Here is a 10927-nt window from a genome sequence, read left to right on the forward strand (position 1 = left end):
AGAGGGATGGGATAAGGAGGATGGGAGGGAGACTCAAGAGTGAAGAGGTGTGGGGATATATGTATATGTATAGCTGATTCACTTTGTTATAAAGCAGAAACTAACATACTATTGTAAAGCAACTATATGCCAATAAAGATGTTAAAAAAAAAAAAGCAGCAATTACCTTAGACACATCTTATTAATGGATGCAAAAAATAAAAGAAATCAAGATGAAACAGTTACTCACACAGTTCAAAGCTGTGGCAGCTTGACGCTGAGATGTTGAGTGTGAATCCAGGGAAGGAGCTTGGTGAGGCCACTTTGGGGGTGTGCTGTTGCCTTTATAACCAGTCGCTGCAAAACAAATGCTGAACGCTATTTTTGCTTTCCCCCTTTTTTCATAAAAGCGAAAATCCTCCTTGGGTTTCTTTCAATTGGTGAAAACAAGGTACTAATGTAGGTCTTTCATAAATGCAAAGCAGTTATAAAGTGAACTTTTAAGAAGCTGGACATACCTCTATATCTTAGTGGATTCTCAGCCTCTGTCATAAGCCCTGATGTTATGTTTGCATGTCTGTCCTCCAGCAGGTCTTAGAGAAGAGACGCCCCTGTGGTTTTCACTTAGTCTGATTTGGATTCATAGAATAACCCTTTCCTCCTCTAGACTAAAACTGTTACAGGGAAGTGAAAAATAAGGTTTCCCTTCTAGGCTTTTGAACCAAGCTTGAAAATCTTTTTTTTTTTTTTTTTTTTCTCCTACTTTAGAATCCTAGAAATTTAAATATAACTTTTAAGTGACGTTTAAATAATGTTTGATTTTATGATCTAATACATTTCTTGCAAGGTTAGTATTCTAAATACAAACAATTCCTCAATTTTCAAGTTTTTGCCATCTAGATGTACTCTAAAGAATGATTTCATTTTTGGTCTATTAATTTAAATTGTAAGAAATTGTTATTATTTGGCCAATACGACCTATAAATCAGCTATTTCATATGGTCAAGCTAATAGTTCCACTTACTCAAGTGTCCCATATCTAATAGACAATTAAATACTACCCTCTGCATTCTGAGTTCATGATTCTGGGTCTTTACTGAGAACGCCTCAAGAATCTAAACTTTGTCAAATCACCTTGAGAGAGGAGTTTCTCCCTCAGAATGTTTCATGAATATGGGGTGACTTTGAATGACTATGAGGAAGAACAGAGAAGGCCTGGACCCCTCACTCGCCTGCCCTTAGTTCCTGATTAGGTGTTTTTATTAGAGCTAAATACACGTGTTGGATGAACCCGTACAATTCAAGGCCATCTCTTGTATTTCCATTTGTGAAAAAACCTATTTTACAGAGCAGGACCATCATAACAATCAGGCACTAAGCAGGAGTGGTCAACTTTTGCAAGGAAAGGTGCCTGTATTAACTTGATCTAGCCTGGAACAAAACAAAAGCAAAACAAAGCTTCTCCTTACAGAAACGTAGATAGAACAATTAACGTAAAAGAGGGATAGCAGAGAGGCCAGACAGACTAGCTCTGTTTCTGATCCCAATGGAAGACAACAGAGCCTATTTTCTGCTCACTGGTATGCGGTAACTTACAGAAAATACTGTTTTAAATTTAACCTGAGGATTTTATCGCAACAACATAATGCAGTACCAGACTCTAATTCTGGCCAAGAAGTGAGAGAGTGAGTAGTACTGGTCGAATATTTTGGGAGGCAAGAGTCCAAATAGAGATCAGTTCAATTGTAGACCAGTTGTTTAAAAAAGGAAAAAAAAGATGGTAAAGTTTTGAGGAGAAACAAAAAGTGGGCAAGACTCCATTAATTTCCTGACAAAGACTAGGAAGTGTAGAAGTTTTAAATAGATTAAAGTTATTCTATAAAAGGTGTTTAAAACCAAACCAACAAGTTCTTTTTTTTTTTTAAGTTAACTTAGAAAGTTGGAAACAGGCTAGATATTTCTTAAAGGTTTTCTCGGTTCTTACTAAAATGACAAGGAGAAGGAAGAATTAGAAACATGACAGAATATGAAGAGAATTTTACTCACTGCCCTGAGGATGAAACTGCAGTGAATATATTAGAGTGGTTTATTCCTTGGATGGAACCTTCTAGAAGGTTAGAATTTTCCTCTTGGTACCCTCTGAATGAGATGATATATTTGCTGCTATTTCTGATTCTAAAACTGGGGTCCAGCGTGAACACTACAAGTACATAACTCTCCATAACTTTCCCAGGTAGTTATAAAAAAGTTAACATTTCTTTATGCTCATCTGTTCTTTAGACATTGTCTCATTGACTTAACACACATTTTATTTTCTGTTAAACAAATCTTACCAACTACATGTACACTTTTTAAGAGTAACAATTGAGCTTTATAGTTCTCCACAGTTTATTGAACATAAAAGGACCATGTTAAACTTTTCTGAAAAGCAATTTATTTTTCTCTCTCTGATACTTTCTATAAATAACAAGTAGATTACTGCTATTTAATACAATGTTGACATCAATTATAGCAAGAAGTTTACTTTATCTTATTGATAAATAGTTACAGTGTTTTTAAAAATGAAATAACAGATTGGAGTGCTCTTCAAGGGACTTGAACATCCGTATGAACATTTAACAAGATTTTTGGAATTCTAATGCTTTTCCAGATCATTTGTCTTCATCCTATCCATGCAAATTGTGCATCAAGATGATTATAGGTACTAGAGGCAATTACATGTGTCTAACCTATTAAGAGTACTCTAAGTTCCACATAAATTAAGCCAAATTTCCAAGTGTTAATTAACTAAATGTATGAAAACTTGATTATAATTTGGCCTCTGGCATTATGAAAATTATTAATCCCCTTAAATTATCTTCTTTTATTGCTTCCCTTTTACTGAAATTCTCTAAATACAGTAAAGTAAGAAATCATATCACCAAAAAAAAAAAAAGAAAAAAAGACAGTTTGCCTCTCCTGGATTTGGAAATTACACAGTTGCTTTCAACTAAAAGTACTTACCATCCAAGAAAATCAGTTAATATCTAAAAGGCAAATTTTGGGAAATCTGTATGTGAGGCTTTAAAAACGGAACTTATTTTCACAAAAAGGAAAGCAGTGTTTGTTTCCAGTTTTACAATTATAAGTTTTGGTCACACAATAAGGTCTGAAAAAATGTCCAAGGCAGGAAAATGGGGAGCCTTAGGAAATGGCAACTTGCAGGAACATCTTCTATATTTCATAAAAGGAGGTTCTTGGAAAATAGACCTTAAATTATCTCCATTGCACCTCATCAATTTATGAGCAAGGCCATAGAATTATCTCCTGTTTAAATGAGGCCATGTTAAATTTAGGAATTGTAGTTTCTTTTCTTCTCTTGTTTTATGGGGGACTTGAACGATTTTCACCTAATTAAGGCCGGTTAACTGCACATTTGATATATTTCTATCACATCTATTCATATTGAAAGCATCTGTGTAATTTTACATGTCAGTTATATACGATTAAAGAATTATATTCAAATAATATTATGTGACCCCTTTAAATTTGTCTTAGCCTTTTAAATTCTCATATTAATTTTTATTGCTTATAGACCTTTTACAAATCGTGATTATGACCAAGTAAAGAATGTGGAATAACCATAATCTCCATCACCCAGAAATAACACTTACACGAGGTCATACTGTACTACAGACAAAGAGGGAAAACATTCTATGATGATGGAAGCAGAAATTGGAGTGATGCATCTACAAGCCAATGAGCTCCAAGGATTGCTAGCGACCACTGGAAGCTAGGAAGAGGCAAGAAAGGATTTTTCCCTAGGACTCAGAGGGAGAGTGGGTCTGAAGACAGTTTGATTTAAGACTTCTAGCCTCCAGAACTATCAGAGAATAAATTTATGTTTTTTAAGACACCTAATTTATGATACTTTGTTTTGGTATTCCTAGGAAACAAATACTTCATACATGTCTTTCTTACCATTTATGGACACTACTGTCAATGGTATTTCACACCTTGACTTGTTTATACATTGATATAAACAGAATGCTTGAATCCCAAAATCATGTGTTGAAACCTAATTCCCAATGAGATGGTATTTGGAGGTGGTTCCTCCAGGAGTTGATTAGGTCATGAGGGTAGAGCCCTCATGAATCAGATTAGTGCCCTTATAAAAGAGACCCCACAGACTTCCTTAGCCCCTTCTGCCATATGAGGACATCTCATCAGACACCAAATCTGATGATACCTTATCTTGGTCTTTTCAGTTTCTAGAACTGTAAAAAATAAATGTCTGCTGTTTGCATATCACCTAATCTATAGTATTTATTATAGCAGCCTGAAAGGACTAAGACATACATATACCATAAATACTACTTGTGGTCATCAAATGTTCTTCATGGAAATAATTGTACATGATGACTAGTTTAACATAAAGAAGTCCTTCTGTAGTTATATGACCATTACCCAGTCATAAAATTTTAAGTTTTATTTATTTTTTTTGCATGCATTTTATTAAATACATGTCTGATATTAAAGGATGAGTCTTAATATTTGGGGAATTATTTGCTTTTGGAAAGAAATTGTACTAAACTAAATTGAAAGATGCTGATTACTGATTATTGACAAATGCATTTGGCTTGAAATTAAATTTAGTTATAATAGCATGTTCAATTTTATTGTAGCGGTTACTTGTACATTTATTTTTTGATTATTTTCTTTTCTCTGGGAATTGTTGATCATTTCATCTATCCAATTCTGACAGAAGTTTAGTGAAATATCTGACTATTACTACAATTTATTAACATTTTACATATTTATAATTTCCCTTTATACATTTAGTTTCTATGTAGTTTTATGCATATATGATGTGACGCATATCTTAAAGTTCCTTATAAACAACATAAAAATGAGTTTTTTAAGAATTATTTGACATAAATTTTAGTTTTTAGGGGGATTTAGTAATTACTTAAATTAATCACATGGAACGTTGCTTTGGCTTTGTCTTACTTTAGGTTTATTATTTATCTTACATTGTTTTTTTCTCCTGTTATTATATCCTATTATTGTTGATTGGATCAACTTGCTATTTATATTATTTTATCTCTATTGGCGATGTCTTCTGTATCTTTCTTTTGATTTGTATAGTACTCTCATTTTCCAGTGGTCATAATGAAACATATATTTCTATATATTATAGGGGCAAAAAAGGTAACTAATATCCTCCCTTACTTTCACTCTCCCCAGCACACCCCAAGCCACCACATAAAATGAGTTACTTAAAATGTTTCTCTTTGACACTTACTTACCAAAGAGATTTTTAGGTTAATTTTTCTTTCTCTTTTTTTCCATTCACATATCCCCTAGCTCTGAGGCTTTGCTAAAATATTATATGTATTTAGCAAGCCTTGACTAGGAGGTACTTTTAAGATGCGTTTTCTCTGTTTCAAATGTTTTAATTGACACTAATTACACAATTCTATTCTTTCTAGCACTGCCCATTTACAACACCTCTATTGTTATGTATTGAAAGTTTGTGTTCTCTCCAAATTCATATGTTAAAGCCCTATCCCCAAGAGTGGATGTTTTTGAAGATGGGGCCTCTAAAGAAGTAATTAAAGTTAAATGGGGTCATAAGAGTGGGACCCTGATCTGATAGGTTTAGTGTCCTTATAAGATGACATGCCAGAAAGCTCTCTTTCTCTCTTTCTCCACCAACACATGATCCAAGGAAAGGCCATGTGAGGACATAGAAAGAAGGTGTCTGTCTGCAAGCCAGAAGAAGAGACCTCACCAGAAACCAACCCTGCTGGCCCTTGATCTGGGGCTCCCAGCCTTCAGAACTGAAAAAATAAATTTCTGTTGTTTAAGCCACCAGTCTGTGATATTTTGTTACGGCAGCACAAGAAAACTAACACATCTATGTTGCAGACTCTGTTAAAACAAAAAACAAAAAACAATCATAAGATTGTTAGCTGGGCACAGGATTCTTGGCATTTAATTCTTTATCCTCCTTACCAGTTAGTCAAAGATGTTCTGCTCCTCTCAAATTTCCATTGTAACTAACAAGGTCAATCTACATAAATAAGCCTATTTTCAAGACAAAAACATTTTCCTCTAATAATAGAGCTGGCTTTTACTCCACTTTCCTGAATGCTTTTTGTTAAGGTTTACTGATTCTGGTCTCCAAACCTCTGATATTTTGTTTTCCTTCAGGATTTTCATGGCTTTGATATGTTTATTCCTTTTTCCTCTAGTATAGAGGTTGGTAATCTACAGCTCAAGGGTCAAATCTGCCCCCCTGTCTGTTTGTGTAAAGTTTTATTAGAACATAATAATACTTATTCATTTTTGTATTGTCTATGTTTTCTGTATTGTCTACTGTTTTCCTTAGAGTTGAATAGTAATGACAGAGATCTTATGACCAGCAAAGGCTGAATTATTTACTATCTGGCTCTTTACTGAGAAATGTCCTACCCCTGATCTAAATCACTAATTATATTTTATACTCATACCTTCTTCCCCTTCAATGCAAACAAAATAATCCTTAGGAAATGGATTTCCAAATCTCTCAGAAAGCTCTTATTATTTAAATTTAATATTGTTGTTTTTCCCCATCTGGTTCTACTTCACCAGGACCTAATGTTACATTCTGAGAGATCCATTTATAATTTCTCTCTCACTTGACCCTCTTAAATGTCTTAATTTTTCTTTTGCCTACCTTTAGGCTCAGATGAAGCTGGTCATATAGCTTAACTAGCAACAGACATTCAAACAGAGGCGAACTTTGCATACAGCGGCTGCTGGTGATGCGTTGTGTGATCAGACAGTAGGGAAGAGTTTCTAAACTGATTTTGGGTAGGTAGAAAGTAGTAGAAAAATGCAGGATTTTAGGAATTCAGAATTCGTGGTGGGAGCCCATGAGTCTCTGAAGATGATAAAGGGGTTTATCACCTTTTTCATGAACACAGTGCTGACGGCAGCCCCCTTCCTTCTTTATTTCTGAACTTCCTTTAAGACCCTAGATTGTAATGTTGGTGTTTACAGAATACTACTTTTAAGGCTTTGGAGTTTCCTCCTTAGTTATAACTGGGCAAAGCACTGTAAGGTTTTGCTGAGATATCTAAGGTTTATAAAGTCCATGGCAAACAGTAGCACACATTTTAAACCAAGATGTGTTTGGTCAGATTTTACAAATTGCAAAAAACGGATGGAAGCAGAAGGGATTTAATTTTCAAAAATTAGAAAGAGCTGACACTTGAAGAGGGAGAGGTGGTTCTAGAAAGATGGTTGCCCCACTCTCCTGCCCATCTTCCTAACTTCCATCTGTAAGTCAACTACAGAATACCTGACCCGGAAGAGGACCTTCTGGGAGCAGGTAGAATCAGAGGGCTGGTCCAAGTTCTTGGACTATCTGGGGTTTGGACAGAAAGCGTGAGTGCAGGAGTTTATTTTCTTCTGTGTGAATGTGGGACTGGGCCAGAAATCCCTAGTGCAGTGATCAGAATTCCACAATTCGCAAAGGGCACTTCACCTAGAGATCCATGAATCCCAGACAATGAAAGTACACCATTGTGTGTGTGTGTTGTACGACAACCTGCTCATGATCTAAAGTTTCACGAAGCGTCTCCAAGATCCTGTTAACCATGTGGTTCAAATTCCCCCTTAACCCTTCGCCTAGGTTAGTATAAAGCTTTGCAAAAATATGTATTGAGAACACAATATGAGACTAGCTTTATGCTAAATACCAGGAATCCAAAGAGGAAAAATACAAAGGTGACCTACAGAATCCACATCAGAGAGACAGACAGAAGACCTTTCAATGTCTTATGATAAATGTTGCAGTAAAGGTTTACTTATATGTCATCAGAACATCAACTTAGGACTAGATCCAGTCAGTAATTTTGCTGATAAAAATCCAGTGGTTTTCTTCATTTACTTTACAATTAAAATTTTATTTTGCTTGGGTTTAAAAACCATGATAAATTCTTGGCTACACAAGGTCTATATTTCTAATAAAATAGAATTTAAAATCTGTGACTATATATCATCCAAGATTACAAATGTATTTTACATATTTATCTTTTCATTTTATCTTGATGGCAAATTGTTTGAGAGAGAGATCATATCCTAAAATCTTTATTATAACCTCAGAAACCATAACAGATTAATACATCAATTATAATTCACAAAATTATTTGTAAACTTGCTCTGAACAAAGGATCCAATAAGGTTATGTTTGGCAGAGTTAGAGAGATTATGGGCAGCAATAAAAAGGAAAGTTTTATGCCTGTTCTGGAAAGCCAGAATTTTATTTAACTTTGTGTTAGTGAGTGAGACAGATCATATTTAAATAAATTCTCATGTCTTGCTTTGTACAAACTAAAAGAAACAAAAGATAGGATTATTTTGATAGTTTTTGTTTTTCTGCCTAGAAGGAATGAATCATTGAAAGTATGAGATCAAAAAGAGAAATATCTAAACTAGAATTTGTAAAGAATAGGAATAATAGGGCCATTGTCTCCACAAACTAGTGAAACACATGTTTTAAATGGTGTGAAGTTGTTAGTGATTTTAAAAATAAAGTAAAAACTAAATCATGTTGACTCATAGCCTGAAGTGAAAACATACTGAGCCTTAAATATTAACATTTGGTGCCATTTCTTGTCCTATGAATATTGCAGTGAAGACCAACTTCAACTAATCTGTCTTCACACAGTTCAGTTTCACAGTATAATTCCAGACAAATGGACTAAAATGAGCTAAATATCTGTACACCAACTTCTTCTCAGCAATGATTTATTTCCCTAATAAAAAGTAAACAGTATTCTCTACTTTGAACAAGTATGATATAAATAATATAAAGTATAGAAAATGAAGAAAAGAAAAAAGGTCAACAAATTATACATAGGACATGATTTTGGTATCATAGGTCTAAGAATCTGAGGATCAGAAGTTCATTTCAATCTACATTTGGCTGAATTGGCTCAAGAACCCTGGGTGGGGGGTAAAACAAAAACTTTTTACTTCTAGAAAATGGAATTGGCTGTACTATTTCATTTTAGTGAGAATTTGTAAGACATGATAAACTATACACCATAAACGATTATGCTATCCAGATTATCAAGACTGTAGTTTGGTGGTTTTTATAAAACTTTAGAACAAACGGAATTTTGTATTCTTTTCATTCAATAACATTTCTATTATAAAATATGGATTATACTCAGAAAATTTTGTGTTATCATGCATTTTTCATCATTACACATAGTACAAGCAATACAGGAGTAGGATGACTGCCAAAAATGTGCTAGCACTTGTATTTTAATTAATATTTTCCTATCTCTATCATTTAGTATATCATATGCATAACATATTATGTAAAAAAATAAACTAAATATAAATATATTAGTGTTCTATTGCTGCCATAACAAATTACCACTTAGCAGCTTAAAACAATGTATAATATTTATGACTTCATAGTTCTGACACAGCATCACCCAGCTAAAATTTAGTTGATGGCAGGGCTGCATTCTTTCCTGAAGGCTCTATTCAGATTTTATTTCTTTGTTGACTGTCAAGGGAGAGCTCTTCACAGCTTCAGAAGTCACCAGTATTTCTTGGTTTGTAGCCCCCTTTTTCATCTTCAAATGCACAATGGTGTGTTGAATTCTCATCTTCCAACCTCATCTCTGCCATCCTGTGTTTCTCTTACTGACTCTTCTGCATTCGGCTTCCATGTTTATGAGCCCATGAGATTACTTGTATTGGACTCATCCACATAATCCAAGATAATCTTCTATTTTAAGGTAAACATCATTCCATATGCAAAGTTAATCTTGTCATTTAAAGTAATACATTTACAGGTTCCAGAAATGACAGTGTGGACAACAGAGGGAGGGCCATTACTCTGCCTATCACAAACCATTTCTTGAAATTGTTGAGTTCTTTAGAATCTAGCAATTAGTGCAAGGAAAAATTGTCTTTTAATCTCTATCTTTAACCAGCAGTTTGAGCAAATTGCTTATTTTTTCATAGGCTCAACTTATATACTGATATAGATGTATATCTACCCCGCAAAGTGGGTCTGAATATATCAAGTACCTGTAAAATCCTAACACAGTATGGCAGCACAGAGGGGAAAACAAGGATTTTCATCACCTTATCTCCACTTTCCTTGATCCTTTCCTTACCCAATCTTTAATGCTTCTTGTCCCCAGAAAATATCTTTCTCCCTTTCTCTTTTTTACTCTAAAAAATCTCTGTCTAAACTAATTAATTCCCAAAGCTGGTTGTCCTCTACTACATATCCCACAAGTAGGTACAATTTGATATATTTCAAACAGAACACATAATTGAACTCCCATCTTCCCACATCTGTCTACCTCCTGCATTTGATGCTTAGTGAATGACATTCACCCCCATCACCAAGGCTAATTCCGGGGATTATCCTGGATATTTTTATCTCCACCACCAGCCTCAATCAACCTGTAAAGGCCTATGGATGCTACCAAATAACTCTCTCAAATCTGTCCAGCTGCATAGCTGGTGTATTATATCAGGCTTTTTTCCTGGTTCTCTAAGCTCTTAGTATTGCTCACTAACACGAAAAAATTCAGAGGCTGCCTTTCAGTACTTGAATTGAATTATTGAGGATTATTCTACACTTTTGACCACTCTCTCCTCCAAACACTCACTATTGGCCTCTTTAAACTAAGATAACCTCTTTCTTTCTTCTATCATGTTGTGCCCTTTGATGGGTAATTTTTTGTGTCAACTTGGCTAGATTATGGCATCCAGTATTTTTTATTTTTTATTTTTTGGTCAAACGCCTGTCTAGATGTTGCTGTAAAGGTATTGTGTAGATGTAGATAACATTGGCAATCAGTTGACTGAGTAAAATTGATTGCTCTCCATAATATACATGGACATCATGCAAACCAAAGGAGGTTTCCCAAAGAATAAGAAATTT

Source organism: Balaenoptera physalus, assembly GCF_965194825.1.
Source record: "Balaenoptera physalus genome assembly, chromosome: 3".
NCBI classification, from domain to species: Eukaryota; Metazoa; Chordata; class Mammalia; order Artiodactyla; family Balaenopteridae; genus Balaenoptera; species Balaenoptera physalus.